The sequence below is a fragment of the Zingiber officinale genome, chromosome 11A, assembly GCF_018446385.1.
Source record: "Zingiber officinale cultivar Zhangliang chromosome 11A, Zo_v1.1, whole genome shotgun sequence".
NCBI classification, from domain to species: Eukaryota; Viridiplantae; Streptophyta; class Magnoliopsida; order Zingiberales; family Zingiberaceae; genus Zingiber; species Zingiber officinale.
Window position 1 is genome coordinate 41,400,161 of NC_056006.1, and position 19,796 is coordinate 41,419,956.

Consider the following 19,796-nt stretch of genomic DNA (forward strand, 5'->3'; position numbering starts at 1 on the left):
GAATTTTGTATGTCACGATAGTATGGACGTATACAAAATCAAAGAGGAGATTTTATACATTAATTTTATTATCTCGTCAACCTTACTTTATGACGAATAAAATTAATAGTTGGTCTGCTTTGATCAAATATTTGGTCAAAACTTTGAATTTAAAATAACATTGATTCCTCAAACAATATTATTTAAATTCACCAACACCTCAAACACCGGGAATTATGCATGCCATGTTAGTGTGGATGTATACAAACTCAACATTTGTAAGAGGAGGGTCTTACCCATTAATTATCTTGTCAACCTTGAATTTCCTCAAACACTATGAATTTTGTATGCCACGTTAGTGTGGATGTATACAAATTCAATTGTTTGTAAGAGGAGATATTACCCTTTTTATATTGTCAACCTAACTTTATGACAAATAAAATTTCCTCAAACACCGTGAATTTTGTATGCCATGTTAGTATGGATGTATACAAATTTAAACATTTGTAAGAGGGGGGTTTTACCTAACTTTATGACAAATTAATAGTTGGTATTGCTTTGGTCCCGCAAAACAATAGCAATGACTCCGTTGGGGAGGATACTATTGAATGCATCTAAGTGTATACCATTACATAATACTTAGTCCATTAAATAGGATTATGCCCCTTCAGTTGGAGAAGATCACACGCTCCTAAATAATTTTCTATAACCATCCATAAAGGAAGTTTGATCTAGTGATCCACAACAAACCCATCCGTTGTGGAGGGAGGTACTCAGAACCAACATGCAAGTTTGTTGCATCACTTACAAACCAGTAATGGAGACCGTGGAATTTATTAAAATCCCTCTCCCAATTAGTTATTTAAAAATAAGGATTTTAACCTATGCTAGCATACATCACATGCACATAAATATCACAGTAAATAAAAGCAATAAATTTGGAAATTAATTTTCCAACTATTATGGCCTTTTCCATCATTGTCTTTAGTATGCTCTAACCCTAGCTGCTGCCATCTTTAGCCACCGCCATCGGGTAGAGACGTCGCATCCATCTTGCTTCTTATTCCACTGCGCCTCTGGTGCTTCAAAAGTACCACGCCTCGCAAGCATCCGATCCGGGACAAAAATAGAATTTTACATGTGTCGATCCTATATTCCACGAGGGAATGTACATGAAATCTAGATCGAAAATAAAATTCTAAAATCCTAGGGCTAATATAGCTCCTGCTGAATTAGTTACATACAATCATGCGCACACACAATAATGCTCTTGACATCTCCAATGGTCCAATCACACACAACATCTATAAGTCATAATAGTTGGAGCCTGCAACCAAAAAGTTAGCACATCCTACTATTATCCTGCCTAAATTATGTATGACATGTGCATAACCTATTTGAATTCTAAACACACAGAGGCAAACCCTAGCTCTGATACCAATTGTTGGTTAGTCCTAGGAAAACATACCGGTTCCATTGTACAAAAATTTTTGTACAAGTGTCGAACCTTTCCTTAAATAACCTATTGTGTTCTTTAGAAGTTAAATTAGGAATCGCAGACGGAACTTAACATCATTGATTCCAAATTTAACTTATCTGTTCTTAATAGTTTAGATTTGAATCACAAGTGGAACTTAACACTATTGATTCAAATCCACCTATGTTATTAATTCCATTAAATATTAATTTCCAAAATTGGCTTCCAGGACTGCATGGCGAGGCACATGGCCTTCTTGGATATGGGAGCAACCACCACCGCCTAGACAAAGCCTTTTAAGGAAAGCTAACATTTAATTTCCTTAAATAACTCTAGGTTAACCAAAAAGAACAATCGAATCACAAATTCAAAAAAGAAGAAAACATAAACTCGAAAAACTAATTCGAAAAACTAGATCTAATGCCTCTTGTGTTTGGAATTCATACAAAGAAAAATAACTAGCATGATGCGGAAAATAATTGCTAATTATACCTTCTCTTTGTAAACTAACGACCTCGAGATCTTCTGCCGTATTCCTCGCCTCGCCTTGGACGTCGTATGGGTGACGATCTTCCAAGATGAACACCACCCAAAAGCTTCCTTCCTCTTCCTCTAAAATCCAGCCACCACCACCACCAAGGAGAAGAGAGCAAAAGGGAAAAGAGAAGGGAGAGGGTCGGCCACCACCAAGAGAGACTCCTCCAAGAGAATAAGAATTGTTGTGTCTCTTGAAGCCTCCCCACCCCTTCTTTTATATTAGTTGCCCAAGGCAAATTAGGGAAGAATTTTTACAAAAATTAAAATCTTCCTCTAGCTTTTCCTTTTCCCTTTTAATTTTCCTTTTCTTTCCTCTTGATTGAATCAATCACCAAATCAATTAGATGATAATTTTTTTTATAATTGGCCGGCCCCTTGCTTGGGCTCCAAGCAAGGTGGCCGACCACCACATCAAGAATAAGGAAATATATTTTTTTTTAATTTTACAAGAAGAAATACTCTTATAAAATTTACAAGTTCTCTTTCCTAAAGTAGGAGTTAAAAAAGGAAAGTTCTAAAAATTAAAATCATGCTTTAAAATTTAAAACTTCTCTTATAAAATTTCCTTTTTTAACATTGTGATAGAAAATTTAAATTTTAAAACTTATCCTCCTTTTTTCTTAAACCATGAGGATGGTTAAAAAAAGAAAGTTTTAAAATCTTTTAAACTTTTTTTAAAACATGTGACCTAATTCAAATAAGGAAAGTTTTAAAAATTAAAATCTCTCTTTTAAAACTTATAGTTTTCTACAAAGAGAAGATTTTAAAAATTCAAAACAACCCTCCTTGTATGAATTATTGTGGCTGACCCCTACTAGCTTGGTCACCAAGCAATAGGGTCGGCCCCTATAGAAGAGGATGTGGTCGACCCTTGCTTGGTCACCAAGCATTGGACCGGCTCCCTTCTTGGACACCAAGAAGAGCCTTACATTTAGATGGACTTGAGGCTATAATGAGGCTATGACAGGGACCTAGAGAAGAAATTGATTTTGGCCTTCCGATGAGCTTGAGTATCTCGTGCTCGCCCCGAACACACAACTCAAGTTCATCGATAATAACTCATTCCACTAGAGAGTTATTATCACACTACCGCACCAATCCCAAATTACATTATGGGATCCTTCTTATCATGAGTGTGTTAGTCTCCCTATGTTTAAGATTACGAATGTCCACTAATTAAGTAAGTTACTGGCAACTCACTTAATTAATATCTAACTCCAAGAGTAGTACCACTCAACTTCATTGTCATGTCGGACTAAGTCCACCTGTAGGGTTTAACATGACAATCCTTATGAGCTCCTCTTGGGGACATTCTCAACCTAGATAACTAGGACACAAATTCCTTCTATAATCAACAACACACACTATAAGTAATATCATTTCCCAACTTATCGAGCATATTGATTTATCGAGCTAAACCTCACCCTTTGATAAGTCAAAGAAATAAATATTAAATATATATGCTTGTTATTATATTAGGATTAAGAGCACACACTTCCATAATAACTAAGATCTAGTTCTTTTATTAAGTCAGTACAAAAATAACTTACCTAAAATGGTTCTACTCAATACACTTGGAGTGTATCAGTGTAATTTATTAATTAAAATAAACTAATACTTAATTACACTATGACTACTTCAACGGTTTGTTCCTTTTCATCTTAGTCGCGAGCAACTGTTTATAATTTATAAAGAACCGATAACATGATCTTCTGTGTGTGACACCACACACCATGTTGTCTACTATATAAATTAATTAAACAAATTACATTTAACAAATAAATATAGATATTGACCACTGTGATTCTTTATTTCTAAATAAATGTTTATACAAAAGCTACGCTTTTAGTATATGCTCTAACAAGGCGGTCGGCATTCAGTAGCGACGACCAATTATGGGGCGGTGGTGGTCAGCAACAGTGAAGGGAGGAGAAGGGAGAGGGGTGACGGAGAGATTAGGGATGAGGAAAGGGGAATTGGGAGAGGCAGTGTGCAGTAGTGAGAGGAGAGGAAAGAATAAATAAAAAATAACTTTTATAATCAATAACTTAAATTTTAATAAATTAAACTCTATGTTGATTCCTCAATCAACTCCCACTAAATGGATATTCCAAACAGGCTTTCTTTAAGCCTATTCAATTCATCTCCTTAAACGGGTCATATGACCTCCATTTAAATCCCAAAAAATTTCTAAAAATTTCTTGAAAATTCTATAAGGTCATTACTCCAATAACACTTATTATTAAATTTGTTGTATCTTACATTCTCTTCCACTAATACAAATTTGGTCCCTAAATTTACTGCATAAATTTGGGGATTCTTATCTAAGGGTAACAACTAAGCAACATATCCATATATTACTTCATACTAGCATTATAACAAACCTGCAACCATAAGGGATTAAGATTACCTTACGAAACCGCGTAATAATCTACCTTCAAGAAGATTATGATACTTTGTAGGTCATGAGCTCACCATGCTTCTGCTACTCCCATATTACTGTCTAGCCAACCATGAGCAAACCAGCTACCTCCGTACTCTATATTGCACATTTATAGTAGATCCCCTAACATCTGTATAGTGCGCTCACACTATCTATCAGTCTGAGGGTGGAAAGTTGTATAAAAGCAGAGCTCTATACTCGTGACCTGCTATAAACTCTACCAAAATCATGATGTGAATAATGGATCTTTATCCGATATGACACTCAAAGGTACACCATGATGTCTGGTGATCTCTCTACAGTATAGCAAATCAATCCAAAGAATTCATCCTATAGATCAGAAGAAATAGAGAAGATTTGGTTAATCGATCATTGATTACCCAAATCACATCATGTCTTTTCTATATCCTACCTAATCCTACAACAAAGTCCATCACAATATACTCTTATTTCTATTCCAGTATCTGAATCTACTGAAACAATCTACTAGTCTCTGATGTTCAGCCTTCACTTGCTAGCATACTAGACATCAAGCTACAAAATCCGCGATGTCTTTCTTCATGTTGTTCCACCAATAGGAATGCTCCAAGTCTCTATACATTCAAGTACCACCCAAATGTATACCAAATATGAATCAGTGTGCTTTTTGAAGTAACACATCTCGGACAGGATGAGACTTAGGAAACACATAATCTCACACGGTAATAATGAATATTGTATAAATAATGTCACCACATTTTCAACATGAAAATGATAACTACTAACTCCAAAATCATGAGTTGGAAAATTCTTCTCATGATCCTACAACCATCAAGACCCATATGATAGTACTCATTTATGTTGCATCAAACCTGCATCTAACCTCTGGTATGATACATTTGTGTAGAGTACAAATTTGTCTACACTAGAAAGTAGAACTAAGGCGGGTGCATTTATTAATCTTCGTTTCAACCCCTGAAACTAGTCTTGTAAACATATGTCTAGGTAAGTTCTATACCCTTTCTTGACAAACTAGTCAACGATATAATAATGCTAGAGAAATCCTCAATCAATCTCTGGTAATATCCAGCCAAACTGAGGAAGCTACGAGTCTCCAGTATAGACTTTGGCTACTTCCAACTGGTAACAACCTCTATCTTCTCCTGATATGCTCATACTGGAGACAATGTGTCCCAGAAATCCCATAGAAGTAGCTAGAATGCGCATTTATTGAATTTCGCATAGAGATGTTCCTATCGAAACATCTCCCAAACTATTCAAACTTATTATTCATGATCCACCCTGGATCAAGAATATATCACAATATTGTCAATGAAGACATGGTCAACTGATCCAAATACCCTAAAAATACTAGGTTCATCATGTTCATAAAAAAACATCTAAGGCACTGATCGAGTCAACAATGGTATACAACCAATTCAGCCCTTTCTATATCTGTACAAGGCATGTACTTAAACATACCTACAAGTAACCCAAAGGTCAGAATCTCTATAAAATAGAGTAAGTTGATCCCCTACTGATCAATCCAACAAAAGTAAATTAGTGCTCTACTAACTGAACCAATAAAAGTACGTTGATCCTTTACAACTCAAGTCAACAAGGCGAAATTGGTCCTCTACTAACCGAGCCAACGAGTGTATACAGGCCCTATCTTCCACCTAGCAGGTACTAGCCAGAGATGGTATTGTTGTTGGATCGTGAAAGTGGATAGAGGGGGGTGAATATCGATCGAAAGATGAGTACGCAGCGGAAAAACAAAAATACAACGCTAACACGAACCGTTGTACTTGGTTCGGAGCCTTCGTCGACTCCTACTCGAAGGTCCACACTCGTCGAGTGCTTTCGTTGGGCAATCCACTAGCAATTTGAAAAGGTCGTTACTAAGTGAAAGTATAGGAATGCTAAAGAAATGAAGTGCCGACAATAATTAAGAAAAAGAGGAAACAACACGTTGTCGGAGAAGCTTCAGCGTCGCAGGAGCACTGCATGGCAGAGCAAGCATTGGAAGACGTTGTAGTGAATTATTCTTTGCTCTACGACTCACCCTCCTTATATAGGAGGCTCCGGGCGCCCAGATCACTTCCGGGCACCTAGACTCTGACGTAGCCCAGCCAACTAGAGTACTCCACATAGTGATATGTGATGGGGATAAAATTTACTTCCCGGGCACCTGGATCCCTTCCGGGCGCCTGGACCTCTATTTTCCAGCTACTTGCAAGAAAATGTTAATCCAAAGCAATATGCAAATTATACTACCCAATAAAATAAATTGTTAGCACATTTATATAAGGAATGAGTAGTAATTAGATTCCATCTCACCGAGACCGGAATCTAGTCAAGATCTCAACTTAGAGTTCTGAAATGATTCTAAGTTGGATCAACACCTAAGTTCCCTTCCCGGGAACGTGTCCTCACAGTCACTCCCCTTCAGTGACTTACCTTAACTTACCTGCCAGACGTCCGGTCAGCCCTTCGATCTATTTGGACTTCATGCCAGACGTCCGATCAGCCTTTCGACCCGTCTGGACTTTGTGTCAGCTATCCAGTCGACCCGTCGACCTAGCTGGGCTTCATGCCAGACATCCGGTCAGCCCGTCGACCTAGCTGGGCTTCACCTGCACACTTGGTCACAGCGTTAGATCACAATGAAACTAACTTAACCTACTTTGTTATTCATCAAAACCTAAGTTAGATCGTTAGTGCTAACCGCACCAACAATCTCCCCGTTTTTGATGCAATGACAATCTGGTTACGTTAGTGAAAAATATGCAATAAATAACCACTTACCAGCAATGATGTTAGGTTATTCTTGTTTTATTTTTTGGTAATTTTTCGTTGATAACTAACTTATACCACCTAGCCATCCCTCTTCGACATTCATCAAAAAAGAACATAGGATAGAAATAAGCGAATAAGAAAATAATGCAATAGAGAATTCCAACTAAAATTAGATTGACTTAGGGGAGTTTAAAGTAGAAGATTTTGAAAATTTTGCTTTAAAATATTCTTTTAAGTTTTTCAAAATAACTAAATTTTGAAAAATAGCTAACTTAGGTTGAAAATCAACTTAACTGTCAAAATAAGCTTGCAAATGGAAGGCAAATTTAAAAAGTAAGATAATTTTCAAAATGTAAGCTTTCAAACATAAGTTGTATATAGGCTATTTCAAAAAGTAAGATAGACAAAGTCAATCTTATAAAATTTTAAAACTAAGTTTGTAACATCCAAAAAGCTAGTTTTTATAGTAATTTTCAAGTATTAAGTTCTGAAAGAGTTAGTTTTTCTAAAATAAGTTTTAAAGTTAACAAAATCCAATTATCAATTTTCAAAACTGAGTTTGTAAAATCCAATTTTTAATTTTCAAAACTGAGTTTGTAAAATCCACTTTTCAAAAACTTAGTTTATAAAAGTTAATACTTTTCAAAAGTGGATAAAAAAAATATTTTTCAAAACTAATTTTATAAAATATTTTTAATAAAGGAAGACTAGATAAAAAGGAATTTGAACTAATTCTCCCCCTGAACCTGACAAAAACTGTCTAACCAATTAGTTACTTATTGGTTATTAGAGGATAGCAGCTTTCACTTGGTTAGTCAGGTTTAAGTCAATTTGTAATTAGTTAGTGTTTGACTAAGCTAAATAACTTAACCTGATTGATATGTGTTTTGTATTTAAATGGGAAGTTTTGAAAGATTTTATTGGAACCCCAAGGATGTTTTGGTGTGATCAACAAGTTAAGTTAGGTCCTGTATGTTTTTAACCTTGTGTCTAAGTGTGCAAGAGCTTAGAAGCACAGGTAGTCAAGCGGAAGACGTAGCTAGCGAGAAGGACGGCACGTGGTGCGTCCGAGGGACGAGGCACTATGGAAGAGTACATCAGCGGATGAGAAGGAAGCGTGCGGTGGTTTCGAGGGATGAGAAGCCGAAGCGGAAGACTGCTCGAGGAGCAAGAGACGCAGCTAGCAGAAGGTCGACACGAGGTACGATCGAGGGATGAAGACTGCAGATGAGTACGCAGGCAGACGAGAAGGAAGCACGCGGCGATTCCGAGGGACGAGAAGCCGAAGCGGAAGCCTGCTCGAGAAGATCGGAAGTTGGATTCGAGTGAGCCTTATTCCGGATGGTAGAGATCACCCAAGCGAGCGGAAGACTCGGTCTGAGGTAAACAGAGCCAGAGCAGAAGACCCAGGCTGGAAAAAGTCAACGGGGTTGACTTTCTCTTCGGAGCGCCCGGAACTGTCCGGGGCACCCGGACCCCTCCAGGGCGCCCAGACCCTTTTCGGGCGCCCAGAGTTGACTTTTTGACCAGATCGCGTCAAACGCGATCTGAACATTGGGGGATAAAGTTTTATCCCCCCAGGGCACCCGGAATCCATTCGGGGCGCCCCAACCAAGGCTATAAATACAGCCTTAGTCCAGAAGCTTTTAAACAACTCAATCAATTCACTTCCAACACTTGTGCGCTTAGTTTCTAGTTAGCTTCTTTATTTCTACGCTTCATTGTTGTAAGAGGCTTCTCCGCCTGAAGGAGTTTTTAGTACGATCATCTTCCTTGGATTAACAACCTTCCCGTTTGTAACCATCCGGTGCCTCTTCTTTTTGTTATTTTCTGCTTAGCTAATTTATGCAAGTGTTTGTCTAAGAAAGTTCGAGAAAGGTTTTGCGTTTAATTTTTCAGGCTATTCAACCCCCCCTCTAGCCAGCCACCACGATCTAACAAGTGGTATTAGAGCCAAGGTGCTTCAGGAGGACTAACCACCAATCGAAGCAAAGATAATGACCGGACCAAGTATCTACCAGCCGAAATTCAAAGGGGATTTCGCTACCTGGAAAAAGCGAATGCAGGTATTTTTTACAATAGAATTTGAGTTAATTCTAATAATGGAATTTGGTTTTGTATTCCAGAGGGCAAAAAAAATACCAATGGATGAAAAAGGAGCAGGCCGACTACGTGGCGAACGGAAAAGCAGAATACCATCTGCTAAGCGTTCTTCCGCCACAACAAGTCAACCGAATCGGCAACTATAACTCCGTGAAGGAACTTTAGAAGAAGTTCCTCGAGTTGCACGAAGGGACGTCCGAAGCCAAGCTCGCTAGACGAGATCTACTTCACAATCAGCTCACCAGCCTGCGACTTGGGGAAGACGAGATAGTTGTACATCTGCACTCGAGAATTAAAGAAATTGTCACCAGACTTTTGAATCTTGGAGAAAAAGTAAATAACCGAGATTCACTCAGGTACGCGTTAAATTCTTTTCCGAGAAATTCAAAATGGGCGTCACTAGTAGATTCCTTTTATATTTCAAAAGACTTAGAAAAAAAATCATTAGAAGAATTCTTTTCTACATTTGAAGTGCACGAATCAAGATGTGCAGGTACCAAGGAGCCCAAGAACAACGTTGCCCTCAAAGCATCGAGAGACGAACCTGAGTCAGAGTCTTCTCTCGACGACGAGGAAATGGTAATGATGGTAAGAAGATTTCAAAAACTTTGTAAGTCTAGAACCTCTAACCATCCGCAGGGTAAAAAGAAAAGGGTGATCCGCTGCTACCACTGCGATGAAGAAGGGCACGTTAAGGACAACTACCCCAAGCTAAAGAACAAGGATAAGGATAAAGGTAAGAAGTCTGTCCAAAAGTGCAAGGTCCTAAAGGCGACGTGGGACGATACGTCGTCCGAATCGAAAGTCGAGGCATTCTCCGGGCTCGCATTAATGGCGAGTCATCAAGACGACGACAATAAGTCAAGCTCTTCCGAAATGAGCATCGAAAGCATCGATGAAGGGGGAGCCACGTCGGAAGATAGCAACAATTTAGGGGGAGACACAAACAACGAGTTCGACAAGGTAAGTCAGGTACGATCTCTTCCTCCCGATAAACTTTTTAAATTCGTTAAATTATTAACAAAAGATTACTGTAATTAGAAAGAGAAAATAAAATTTTAAAAGTAATACTAGCTAAATCTTTCCCTCTAGAAGATTTAGACAAATCAAAACTAGAAAATTAAAAATTGAAATCAGAAAATAATAATTTCAAAATGCAAATAGATAGTCTAAAAAATCATGGATGTTCAAATAAAACAGATTTTAGAAAATATAACAATTTAAATTGGTATTTTCGATATCATAAGGAACAGATTAAAATTATTTCAAAGAAAAATGTCCCTAAGAAATTCCTAGTTAATCCAGTTGGCCGGAACCTATATTGGGTTCCTAAGTCCTGTTTAACTTAAATCTTTAATCGAATTTAGAGCTTTCGGTGAGAAAATTAAACATTAAAATTTTTCTATGAGGCTTTGTCTAAGAAAGTGGTTATTGTTCCAATAACCAAGAAGGCCTAGTGCCTCGCCACGACCTGGAAGCCAAAATATTGAAATAAAATATTTAATTAACTTTCTGATAAAGTATTAAGATTAAAATTTAATAATGCATTGAAAAGTTTGTTAAACAATTTTTTAAATTTTTTTTGTGTGTAAAAATTTTACTTAAAAGTTAAAAGTTTTTCTGAAATTAGAAATTTCTGCTTAAAATATTTACTTAGAAATTTTTTTACATAAAACCTTTACATAAAAGTTAAAAGTTTTTCTAAAATTTCTGCTTAAAACCCTTAGAATAATTTTCAAAAATTTTTGTAAAATTTCTTAAGTCAGAATTTTTTTTTTAAATTCTCTTACTTAAAGCTTGACTTAGAAATTTTTTATACTTAGAGTTTTTCCTTAGAAAATTTTCGTACCTAAAGTTTTACTTAGAAATTTTTTAAACTTAGAATATTGTTGCAGAAAATTATTACAAATTCTCTAACTTAAAATTTATTCAACTTAGAATTTTTGTTAAGAAAGTTAGAAAATTTTTTTAGATTTTTTTCGGAACCCCATTTTTTTGTGATCAAAGGGAGAGAAAGAAAAGTATAAGTCTAGGGGGAGGTAGACCAAAAATGTAAATTTTCTATCTCTTTGTACTTTATTGCAAAAATAGTTAGTTTATTTTTTTATGTCTAGTAACCCTAGCTTAACTTGGGTTGCTCACCTCAAAAAGGGGGAGATTGTTGAAACTCCAAGGTTTTTTGGTGTGATCAACAAGTTAAGTTAGATCCTATGTGTTTTTAATCTTGTGTCTAAGTGTGTAGGAGCTTAGGAGCACAGGTAGTCGAGCGGAAGACGCAGCTAGCGAGAAAGATAGCACGCGGTGCGTCTGAGGGATGAGGCGCTGCGGAAGAGTACACCGACGGACGAAAAGGAATTGTGCGATGGTTCTGAGAGACGAGAAGCCAGAGCTGAAGACTGCTCGAGGAGCAAGAGATGCAGTTAGCGAGAAGGTCGGCACGGGGTGTGACTGAGGGATAAAGACTGTGGATGAGTATGCTGGCGGACGAGAAGGAAGCATGCGGTGATTCCGAGAGATGAGAAGCCGGAGCAGAAGCCTGCTCGAGAAGACCGGAAGTTCGGTTCGAGTGAGCCCTATTCCGGATGGCAAAGATCACCCAAGCGAGCGAAAGACTCGGTCTGAGGCAAATGAAGCCGAAGCAGAAGACCCAGGCTAGAAAAAGTCAATGAGGTTGACTTTTCCCTCCGGGGTGCCCGGAATCGTCTGGGGCGCCCGGACCCCTCCAGGGCACCCGGAAAGGTTCCGAGCGCTCGAAGTTGACTTTTTGACCAGATCACATCAAACATGATCTAAACATTGTGGGATAAAGTGTAGGACCGTTAGGCCGGCTAGAAGGGGGGGGTTGAATAACCCTGTAAAAATCAAAATGCAAACACCCTTCTCGAACTCTTAAACTAACACTTGTAAAATAATCAAAGCAATAAACTAAGATCAGAAAAGAAAATGAGGCACCAGGTTTTGACTTGGTTACAACCGGGGAGGTTGTTAATCCAAGAAAGATGATCGCACTAGAATTTCTCCTTCAGGCGGACAGTTCCGGGCGCCCCGGAGCCAAAAGTCAACCCAGTTGACTTTTGGTCTGTGCTCTCTTCTCCGGTTCAGCTCGCCTCTGGTCCGGGTCTTTCTGCTCCGGATCCGCTTGCTTGGGTGATCTCTGACATCCGGAATAGGGCTCACCCGAACCCATCTTCCGGTCTTCTCGAGCGTGCTCCCCTCTGGCTTCTCATCCCTCGGAATTGCCGCGTGTCCCTTCTCGTCCACCAGCGTACTCATCCGCAGACTTCGTCCCTCGGTCGCATCCCGTGCCGACTTTCGCACTAGCTGCGTCTCTTGCTCCCCGAGCAATCTTCCGCTCCGGCTTTCGTACCTCGGAACCACCGCGCGCACTTCCTTCTCGTCCGCCGGTGTACTCTTCCGCAGCACCTCGTCCCTCGGACGCACAGCGTGTCGTCCTTCTCGCTAGCTGCGTCTTCCGCTCGAGTACATGTGCTCCTAAGCTCCTGCACACTTAGACACAAGGTTAGAAACAACGCAGGACCTAACTTAACTTGTTGATCACACCAAAACAACCTTGGGGTTCCAACAATCTCCCCCTTTTTGGTGTGATCAACCCAAGTTAAGCTAGGCTCAAAAATAGATATGAAATTAAACAATTTATTGCAATAATGTGCAACAAGATAGAAAAAATTAAATTTTGAAAAAATTTTAATTTTCAATTTGTACCTCCCCCTAGACTTATACTTTTCCCTTCTCCCCCTTTGATCACAAAAAAATGGGGTTCCAAGAGAAACAATCTAAGGGTTAAAGATTTTGAAAAAATATTTAAAAGAAATTCATAAAAACAATTTTAAGTTTTTTGCAAGAATTATTTTGAGAAATATTTCTAAAAAAAATTCTAAGTAATTTGAGCATAAATTTCTAATTTTAGAAAATCTTTTAACTTAAGAAAGAATGATTTTTGAGAATTTTTAAGCACATAAATGACTTAGTCAATTAAAAATTTCTAAGTAAATTTCTAAATTGAAATAAAATATTTTGAATAACCCTTTTTAAAGCACTAATTAATTCTTGTATTAATGCTTCATTAGTAAGTTAATTAAACATTTATTTCAATATTTTGGCTTCCAGGTCGTGGCGAGGCACTAGGCCTTCTTGGTTATTGGAGCAACAACCACTTCCTTGATAAAGCCTCATAAAGAAATTCTTTGTTTAATTTTCTCACTTAAAGCGCTAATTTTAATTTTAAAATTTAGTTTAAGCATGATTTAGGAACCCAATATAGATTCCAACCTACTGGATTAACTAAAAAGTTTTTAGGAACATATTTTCTTGAAATGTTCCTAATTTGTCCAGGGTGATATTTAAAGTACCAATTTAAATTATTAAATCTTCTAACATTGGTTTTAGATGAACATGCATGGTTTTTCAAGTTATCTACTTGAATTTTCAAATCATCATTTTCAAGTTTTAATTTTTCATTTGCTAGTTTTAATTTATCTAATTCTTCAAAGGGACAAGACTTAGCTAGAATTATTTTAAAATTTTTATTTTCACTTTCTAATTTGCAGCAATCTTTTGTTAAAAGTTTAACAAACTTAAACATTTTATCGGGAGGAAGAGATCGTACCTGACTTACCTTGTCGATCTCGTTGTCCGTTTCTCCCCCTGAGCTGCTGCTTTCTTCCGACGTGTCTCCCCCTTCATCGATGCTCTCGATGCTCATTTCAGAAGAGCTTGAATCGCAATCGTCGTCTTGATGACTCGTCATCAGTGCGAGTCCGGAGAAAGCTTCTACTTCCGATTCGGACGATGTATCGTCCCACGTCGCCTTTAGGGCCTTTCGCTTTTGGATAGGCTTCTTACCCTTCTCCTTGTCCTTGTTCTTCAGCTTGGGGCAGTTGTCCTTGACATGCCCTTCTTCGTCGCAGTGGTAGCAGCGGATCGTTCTTTTCCTCTTTCCCTGCGGATGGTTAGTAGATCTAGATTTACAAAGTTTCTTGAATCTTCTTACCATCATTACCATTTCCTCGTCGTCGAGAGAGGATTCCGATTCTGGTTCGTCTCTCGAGGCTTTGAGGGCGACGTTGTTTTTAGGCTCCTTCATTCCTGCACATCTTGACTCATGCACTTCAAATGTTGAAAAGAATTCTTCTAATGAAATCTTTTCTAAATCTTTATAAATGTAAAATACATCTACTAATGATGCCCATTTGGTATTTCTAGGAAAGGAATTTAAAGTGTACCTGAGTGAATCTCGGTTACTTACCTTTTCTCTGAGATTCGAAAGTCCGATGATAATTTCTTTTATTCTCGAGTGTAGATGCGCGACTGACTTGTCTTCCCCAAGTTGCAGGCTGGTGAGCTGATTGCGAAGCAGATCTCTTCTGGCGAGCTTGGCTTCGGATGTTCCTTCGTGCAGCTCGAGGAACTTCTCCTAAAGTTCCTTTGCAGAGTTGTATTTACCTATCCTGTTGACTTCTTGAGGTGGAAGAACGCTTAGCAGATGGTACTCTGCTTTGCCGTTTGCCACGAAGTCGGCCTACTCCTTTTTTGTCCATTTATCTATTTCCTTGTCCTCTAGAGCTTGAAAGCCAAGTTGCATTGTTAAAAATAATTCAATATCTGTTGTAAGAAATACCTGCATATGTTTTATCCAAGTGGCAAAATCCCCTTCGAATTTCGACGGGTGTATGCTTGGTCCGGCCATCTCGTTGCTTCGTTCGGCGGTTAGTCCTCCTGAAGCGCCTTGGCTCAGATACCACTTGTAGGACCGTTAGGCTGGCTAGAAAGGTGGGGGGGGAGGGGGGGGGGGGTTGAATAGCCCTGCAAAAATCAAAACGGAAACACCCTTCTCGAACTCTTAAACTAACACTTGTAAAATAATCAAAGCAATAAACTAAGATCAGAAAAGAAAACGAGGCACCAGGTTTTGACTTGGTTACAACCGGGGAGATTGTTAATCCAAGAAAGATGATCGCACTAGAATTTCTCCTTCAGGCGGGGAAGCCTCTTACAAAGTTGAAGCGCACAACAGAAGCTAACTACAGAAAGTGTACAAGTGTTTGAAAGAAATGCGTGAGTTCTGAATTGATGAAAAGCTTCTGGACCAAAGCTATATTTATAGCCTTGGCCGGGGCACCTGGAAGGGTTCCGGGCGCCCTGGGGGGGATAAAATTTATCCCCCAATGGTTGGATCGAGTCAAAGCTCGATCTTGTGAAAAAGCCACTTCCGGGCGCCCGGAAGGGTTCCGGGCGCCCCGGACAGCTCCGGGCGCCCCGGACAGTTCCGGGCGCCCCGGAGCCAAAAGTCAACCCAGTTGATTTTTGGTCTGTGCTCTCTTCTCCGGTTCAGCTCGCCTCTGGTCCGGGTCTTTCTGCTCCGGCTCCGCTTGCTAGGGTGATCTCTGACATCCGGAATAGGGCTCACCCGAACCCATCTTCCGGTCTTCTTGAGCGTGCTTCCCTCCGGCTTCTCGTCCCTCGGAATTGCCGCGTGTCCCTTCTCGTCCACCAGCGTACTCATCCGTAGACTTCGTCCCTCGTCCACACCCCGTGCCGACCTTCACGCTAGCTGTGTCTCTTGCTCCCCGAGCAATCTTCCGCTCCAGCTTTCGTACCTCGGAACCACCGCGCGCACTTCCTTCTCGTCCGCCGGTGTACTCTTCCGCAGCACCTCGTCCCTCGGACGTACAGCGTGCCGTCCTTCTTGCTAGCTGCGTCTTCCTCTCGAGTACATGTGCTCCTAAGCTCCTGCACACTTAGACACAAGGTTAGAAACAACGCAGGACCTAACTTAACTTGTTGGTCACACCAAAACAACCTTGGGGTTCCAACATAAAGTTTTATCCTCCCAGGGCACCCGAAATCCCTTCGTGGGGCCCCGACCAAGGCTATAAATACAGCCTTGGTCTAGAAGCTTTTAAACAACTCAAGCAATTCACTTCCAACACGTGCGCTCAGTTTCTAGTTAGCTTTTTTATTTCTGCGCTTCATCGTTGTAAGATGCTTCTCCACCTGAAGGAGTTTTTAGTGCAATCATATTCCTTGGATTAACAACCTTCTCAGTTGTAACCAAGTCAAATCTGGTGCCTCTTCTTTTTGTTATTTTCTGCTTAGCTAATTTATGCAAATGTTAGTCTAAGAAAGTTCGAGAAAGGTTTTGTGTTTAATTTTTCAGGCTATTCAACCCCCCTTCTAGCCGGCCGCCTTGGTCTACCAGTTTTATCCTAGAATTTAAAAGCACCATTTTTGAAAATAATTTTGAAATTTAAAGAATCCTATTCTATTAAACACATTCCTAACTTCCGACGTAGATTGGTAAACTCACTTTCACGGAGGGGTTTGGTAAATATGTCAGCTAAATTAGACTTGGACTCAATGTATTTGAGTTCAATATCTCCTTTAGTGACATGATCCTTGATAAAGTGGTGTCTAATTTTAATGTGTTTAGTTCTCGAATGATGGAGAGGATTTTTTGTTAAATTAATTGAGCTAATATTATCAATTAATACTTTTACATTTGTGAGGTTTAAATTAAAATCTTTTAAGGTGTGCATCATTCATAGTAGTTGTGCGACACACTCTCCTATAGCTATATATTCTGACTCGGCTGTGGATAGAGCAACACAGTGTTGCTTTTTGTTAAACCAACTGATAAGTGATGGACCTAGTAATTGGCATCCACCACTTGTACTTTTGCGGTCTAATTTACACCCAGTATAATCTGAGTCAGAATAGCCTATTAACTCAAAATTGTTAGTTATAGGATACCAAATTCCTACATTTGACATTCCTTTAAGGTATCTAAAGATTCTTTTAACTTAAGTCAAATGAGATTCTTTAGCACAAGTTTAGTATCTAGCACACATACTAACTGCAAATAAAATATTGGGTCGACTTGCAGTTAAGTACAATAGGCTACCTATGACACTCCTATAGTATTTTAAGTCAATTGATTTTCCATTTGGGTCGTGATCTGAGATTGTGTTAACTGCCATGGGTGTCTTTATTTCTTTAGTATTTTCCATCCCAAATCTTTTTAATAATTCTTTTATGTTTTTTTGTTCATAAATGTAATTACCCTCATTTGTTTGTTTGATTTGTAATCCTAAAAAGTAAGTTAATTTTCCTACTAGACTCATTTCAAATTCTTATTCCATTATATTTATAAATTCTTCTAGGAATTCTGAGTTGGTTGAACCAAAGATTATGTCATCTACATAGATTTGGGCTATAAAAATATCCTCTTTTATTGTTTTAACAAATAGGGTTGGGTTGATTTGAACTTGGTTAAACCCTTTTGATGTTAGGAAAGAGGTTAACTTTTCATACCATGCGCTAGGTGCTTGCTTAAGTCCATATAAGGCTTCCTTTAGCTTAAAAATATAGTCAGGGTGATCAAGATTTTCAAATCCAGGTGGTTGTCCTACATAGACTTTTTCTTTTATTAGTCCATTTAAAAAGATGAATTTGACATCCATTTGATACAGTCTAAACCCTTTATGGGTTGTATAACTGAGTAACAATCTAATAGACTCTAATCAAGCAATTGGAGCATAAGTTTCATCATAGTCAAGCCCCTCTACTTGAACTAAACCCCTTAGCAACTAGCCTAGCTTTATTTCTAGTGATTTCCCCAATTTCGCTTAATTTATTTCTAAACACCCATTTTGTTTCTATTATCTTCTTATTTTTGGGTGGTGGTACTAAGTCTCAAACTTCACTTTTTTCAAATTGAGCTAGTTCCTCTTGCATAGCTATGACCCAGTCTGGGTCAAGTAAAGATTCAGCTATGATTTTGGGTTTGATTTTTGAAATCAAAGATATTTGACTTAGGTTTCTAAAGGATGACCTAGCCTGAACCCTTAGGTCTGGATCACCAATTATTTGATCCATTGGATGATTTAGATTGACTCTGATAGTTCTAGGAGGTTGATTTTCTTGAGGTTCTTCTTCCTCTTCGTGATTTAAATATTGATTGGTTCCTTCTTGATTGTTGTTGCCTTGAATAAATTCAATTGGCTGAAGTTGGGTTTGTTCTAGGTTTTGTTTAGATTCCTCAAATTTTACATTGGTGGTTTCTTTAATTCTTAGTGTAACCTTATTGTATATTCTGTAACCCCTACTATTTAGTGAATATCCTACAAAAATTCCATTTTCTATTTTAGATGTAAACTTTCCTAAGTGTTCTCTTGTGTTTAGTATGAAGGTAAGACACCCAAATACTTTAAAATATTTTATATTGGGTTCTTTATTATAATATATTTCGAAAAAGGTTTTGTTATGTGTTTTATTTAGTGTTGTTCTATTTTGCACATAACAGGCTGTACTAATAGCTTCTGCCCAAAAATACTTAGGTAGATTATATTCATTTAGCATTGTCCTAGAGGCTTCAAGTAGAGTTCTAGTTTTTCTTTCAAATCCATTTTGTTGAGGTGTTTTTGGACACAAAAATTCATGATGGTATCTGTTTTCAAGATAAAATTTATTAAAGTTATGATTTTTAAATTCTCCCCCATTGTCACTTCTGATCCTTTTAATTTTAAGGTCTTTTTCATTTTCAATTTGCTTGTAAAAGTTTGTAAAGATTTCAAAGGTTTCATCCTTATTTTTTAAAAATTTTACTCAGATGAACCTAGAATAGTCGTCTATTATTACTAGACAATATAAGCTTCCATTTATTGATTTGACCTCATGGGAGTCAAATAAGTCAAAGTGTAGAAGTTCTAGTATTGAGTTGGTTTGAGATTGATTAGTCATTTTGTGAGTAGATTTTGTTTGTTTTCCTTGTTGACATGGATTACATATTGTTGAGTCTAAGTTAGGTAATTTTGGTAATCCTCTTACTATTCCTTTTTAATTTGCTTATGTTTCTAAAATTTGTGTGTGGCATTCTTCTATGCCATAACCAAGTTTATTCTTTTTGTGTTAAATAACACTTAATTAAAGAAGTCGTTAAGTTAATTGCATAGATGTTATCTTTTCTAAACCCTTTTAGACTTATCGAAGGGTTATCTAAGTGCTTGATTAAGCATTCCGAAGACAAAAACCTAACCTTATACCTAGTGTCACACAATTGACTAATACTAAAAAGATTATACTTGAAATTGTCAACAAGTAATACATTTGTAATAATAAAGTTAATTTTAAGTTCAATGTTACCTATGTCAATTACCTTGAGTTTGTCGTTGTTTCCAAAGCCAACTGTTCCTAAGCTTTTGTAGGTAAGTTGGGTGAATTTGGTGTGATCTCCAATCATGTGTTTGGAACAACCACTGTCCAAGATCCACATGGTTTCCGATAATGGGTAGGAATTAGGGAGACTCTAAGTTTGATTTTAATTTTACTTAATATGATTCTTAAGGACAATTTTTTTAAGTTAAAATAAAGTTTTTTTAATTTTTTTTTAAAGTTAAAATAAGTTTTACAATAATTTTTAAGTTAAAATGATTTTCAAAATAAATTTTAAGTTAAAATAAT